At 44.3% G+C, this 4839-nt stretch overlaps 1 pseudogene; it reads right to left on the bottom strand.

Annotated features, from left to right (window-relative positions):
• Positions 1–2210: 2210 nt before the first annotated feature.
• Positions 2211–4839, bottom strand: part of LOC103250548 — an 11735-nt pseudogene continuing 9106 nt past the window's right edge.

Here is a 4839-nt window from a genome sequence, read left to right as displayed (position 1 = left end):
ACACACACACACACACACACACACACAAAGTCAACACCATAACAGTCAGAAAAAGGCTGTGAAAATGCTCCAGATTAGAGGAGGTGAAAGGGACAAGACAACAAAATGTATGCTGACCCTAGACCTGGTGCTGCACAGGGGTAAAAACATTGCTAAAAAACATTGTGGGGCCAGGCTCAGTGGCTCAGCCTGTAATCCCACGCGTTTGGGAGGCTGAGGTGAGTGGATTGCCTGAGCCCGCGGGTTCGAGACCCGCCTGGGCAACTTGACGAGACCTCACCTCTACAATAAATCAAAAATCAGCCAGGCATGGTAGCGCGTGCCTGTAATTCTGGCTACTTGGAAGGCTGAGGTGGAAGGATCGCCGGAGCCCAGCGGGTCGAGGCTGCGGTGGCCGGGAGCAGCCACTGCACTCCAGTCTGGGCGACAGAGTGAAACTCCAACTCAAAAAAAACCAAAAAAAAAAACATTGTGGCATCAACTGACAACACTGGACTATGGACAGAACCAATCAAATGTATGGAGTGGATAAATTTACTATGGTTATGTAAGAGACTGTTTCTATTTTTATGAAATGAACGCTAAGGTGTTTAGAAGTGAGGAATCAGGATGTATGTACCTTACCCTCATATGGTTCAAAGGAGAGAGAGTGCACAAGCCAAAGAAAATGTGGTAAAACGCAAACAATAGGCAAAGGGTATATGGGTGTTCCTTGAAAATTTTTGTGAGTTTAAGAATATGTTCAAATAAGACATTTTTTCTTTTTAAAATAGAGACAAGTTCTCACTCTGTCATCCAGGCTAGAGTGCTGTCGTTACATCACAGCACACTGCAGCCTCAAACTTCTGGTCTCAAGTGACCCTCCCTCCTCAGTCTCCCAAAATGTTAGGATTACAGGCATGAGTCACTGTGTCAGGCTGAATTTTTTTTTTTTTTTTTTTAAGTCAATCTGATATCACGTTAGTGAGTGTTAGTCAGTCTCTGAGTTCTCGAACTGGGGACGGGAGAGAATGTCCTGCCTCGAGCCCTGAGAACAACTGTCACCCAACAGGAGAAGCATAAGGCCGAGCTGGCTCCCTGCTGTTTAGTAGGAGTTCACCAACCAATGCAAAGAGTTACCTGGGTCACAGGGAACACAGGCTTATGTGAACAAATATCAGAGTAACTCCACTGTGAGGAACACCAGGAAAACCAACATTTTTGTATAGGTAAGGAAAAGATTTTCTGGCATGGACCGATGGCCTAATTATTTCAGCTTGGCAAAAGAACTAGCCTGTTCAAGCTCACCTTTCACTTGTACTGTATGATTGAAATATAGTGGGACTAGAAGATTCATTGGCAGTCGAGAAAGGCAGTTGACACAGGAGCAAACTGCTACCATTGACAAGGGCACACCACATGCTGGGACTTGGAGAAACTATGGAATGAATAACAAGCAGGTAGATAGCTTTGACAACAGGATTATTATTGTTGACAGTGACTTGAGTCACTATCATGTGCTAGTCCCTGGGGATATACAAAAATAAAAAGAATGATCCCTGTCCTCAGGAAGCTTTGGGGAAGGGGAGAAAGACACACAGAAGGAATGCATTAAAGGGCAGTAAATAAGAAGTGCCAATCTTGAGCTTCTCACTGTATGCTAGAGTTTATGGACTAGAAAAGTCAGGAAAAGCTGTTGTGGGTGTGTGGCACCAAGGTCAGTGGTAGGAGTAGGCTTTTCATTCATTCATTCACGTATTCATTCATTCATTTACACAATCATCCCTTCAATAAATATTCTGCTTAAAAAAAATTTTTTTTAGTCAGTGAAAGTGACTGGTATTTAGCATATATTTTAATGAAAACACTTTCTCAACATTTTTTTTTTTTTTTTTGAGTTGGAGTCTCACTCTGTCACCTAGGCTGGAGTGCAGTGGCACGCTCACAGTCACCCCAGCCTCGATCTGCTGGGCTCTGCTGATCCTTCTGCCTCAGCCTTCCAAGTAGCTGGAACTACAGGTGTGTGCTACCACACCTGGCTGATTTTTAATTTATTGTAGAGATGAGGGCTCGCCAAATTGACCGGGCTGGTCTCGAACCCACGGGCTCAGGCAATCTGCTCACCTTGGCCTCCCAAAGTGCTGGGATTACAGGCTGAGCCACCGAGCCCAGCCTCCCACCATCTTTTAACAAAAACGATCTGCATTTTTAAATTTGAAGCTGCTCTGGCATTAGGATTTAATTGCTTTCTGCTCCACAGGTTTCAGATGCCACCATACTACCAACTCCCCAGTGCTCTTAAGGTATATGTTAGACATGTCCTCTTCTGTTGGGAGTTCTTGTGGCAACTTCAGTGGTTTGATTCTTATCAAATGTTTAACCACTTTCAGTTTTGAATTCACTGAAGGGATATTCTTGTTAACTTGAGGGGTATGTGCCTTTTGTAGTCCAAGTATCTTTATTATATCTTTTTCCCAATATGGACATATTTTTGTGCTATTCTGGTAACAATATATAATTTATGAGGGTTCTGTGGATCTCCAGGTGAAGATGATCTGCAGGTGAAGGATGAAACACTTTATCTGGAATTCTTAACCTGGTAAATTTGTGATGAATCCAGTCAGTACACATGAGAGACTCCACACCTTTTGCCATAGTCTATAATCTGCCTAGGGGCTTCTGAACTACTGAGGCAAAATTCCTGCCATAAATGTAGTGACTGCTCTCTTTAGAGGCAGTACCCGCTAAGTGTTCAGCCTCACGTTTTTTTAAATTTCAAGGTACTGTGCACACTTAAAGAGAACAATGAAATTAAAATGCTGAGAAAAAAGGAAAAGGTATATTCAGGATTCAATAATAATAATAATGATAGCCAAAATTTAGTTATTAAGTATTTATTAACTATGAAACTATATTGAGCAGGGCACATGCCTGTAATCCCAGCACTTTGGGAGGCCAAGGCGGGACGACTGCTTAAGCCCAGGAGTTCTAGACGAGTCTGGGCAACATAATATAGGAGCTCGTCTCTACAAAAATATAAATTAAAAAATTGGGCAGGCATGATGGTGTTTACCTGTAGACCAAACTACTTGGGAGCTGAGGTGAAAGGATTGCCTAAGCCCAGGAGGTCGAGGCTGCCATGAGCCATGATTGCACCAGTGTACTTTAGCCTGGGTGACAGAGTGAGACCCTGACTCAAAAAAAAAACTGTATTAGTTTCCTATGGCTGCTAAAACAAATTACTACAAACGTAATGACTTAAAACAACAAAAATGTATTGCCTCACAGTCCTAGAGGCCAGAAGTCTAAAATTAAGATGTTGGCTGGGCCCTGCTCCCTCCAGAGGCCTAGGGGAGAATCCTTTCCTTGCCTCTTCCAGCTTTTGATGGTTGTTGGCATTCTTTGGTTTGTGGCTGCCTCTCTCCAGTCCCTGCCCCCATCTTCCCATGGTCTTTTCTTCTGTATGTCCAGTCTCCCCTGTGCAACTCTTCTAAGGACACTTGTCATTGCATTTAGGGCAGGACCCTTTTTGCAAATAAGGTAGGATACATCTTTTGGGAGGCCACCATTCAACCCCTGATAGCCTCTTTCCATGTGCCAGGCACTGTCCTAAATGCCTTCTATGTATTCATTCATCTGATTTACACAGTCCGATGAAGCAGGTTATTATTTGGGTCTCTATTGAGAAAATGGAGACACAGAGGCATTAGGTAACTTGGAACCATCATTTAGGATAATTTGACTTGAATAGAGAGCTTATATTGAGGAGTCATGAGATGAGGTCACATACATGCAGTATACTTTCAATACCTGGATAAAATGCTGTGCCTTATTCTCTGGGTAATGAGCAGCTACTGTGAGTTTTTGAGCAAGAACAGCACATGAGTATTGGCACATGGGAATATGCATCAGAAAGCACTGTGTCAAATGGGTAGGAAAAGGGAGAAATGGAAACCTTATTAGGAAATGCTCACATGATTGCTGAGAATGATGATGCAGGCCTGGCCACAGAAACAGAAAGGAGTACTTAACATGTGCAGCCAGACTCTTTTTTCCATTAGTCTTAGCTCTTCCATCTTCCGAGGTTGCGTACCAGGAGGTAGTTGAGAGATGAGATAAAGCAATCTCCATTTGCCCCAGTTTAGCAGACACTGGTTTTTTCATTAAAGAATTGCACTCAGGATGGGCTCAGTGGCTCACATCTGTAATCCCAGCAGTTTGGGAGGCTGAGGCGAGAGGCTTACCTGAGCCCAGGAGTTCAAGACCAGCAGGGACAACTTGGTGAGACCTTGTCTCTACAATAAATAAATAAATAATTAGTTGGGCGTGGGGGCCACACCTGTGGTTCCTGCTACTCGAAAGGTTGAAGTGGAAGGATCTCCTGAGCTCAGCAGGTCAAGGCTGTTGGTAGCCTTGAGCGTGCCACTGCACTCCAGTCTGGGCGACAGAGTGAGACTCCGACTCCAACAACAAAAAGAGAATTTCACTTAAAATTTGATGGCACCTGCATGAGCAGCATCTAGAAACACAATTCTCAATTGTCTAGATGGTGGTCACTTCTTTTTTTTTTTTTTTTGAGTAGGGAGTCTCATTCCGTTGCCCAGGCTGGAGTGCAGTGGCACAGTCAGGGCCACCCCAGTGTCGACCTTCTGGGCGCCAGCGATCCTTCTGCCTCAGCCTTCCAAGTAACCGCAACGTCAGGCACATGCTACCACGCCTGGCTAATTTTAAATTTTTATTGTAGAGACGAGGTCTTGCCAAGTTGCCTGGGCTGGTCTCGAACCCACAGGCTCAGGCAATCCATTCGCCTCGGCCTCCCAAAGTGCTGGGATTATAGGCTGAGCCACTGAACCCAGCTGA

This window comes from Carlito syrichta, unplaced genomic scaffold (genome assembly GCF_000164805.1).
Source record: "Carlito syrichta isolate Samal-C Ts95f unplaced genomic scaffold, Tarsius_syrichta-2.0.1 Scaffold130587, whole genome shotgun sequence".
In the NCBI taxonomy this organism is placed as follows: Eukaryota; Metazoa; Chordata; class Mammalia; order Primates; family Tarsiidae; genus Carlito; species Carlito syrichta.
The sequence above is the reverse complement of the archived record's forward strand: the minus strand, read 5'-3'. Positions and strand labels throughout refer to the sequence as shown.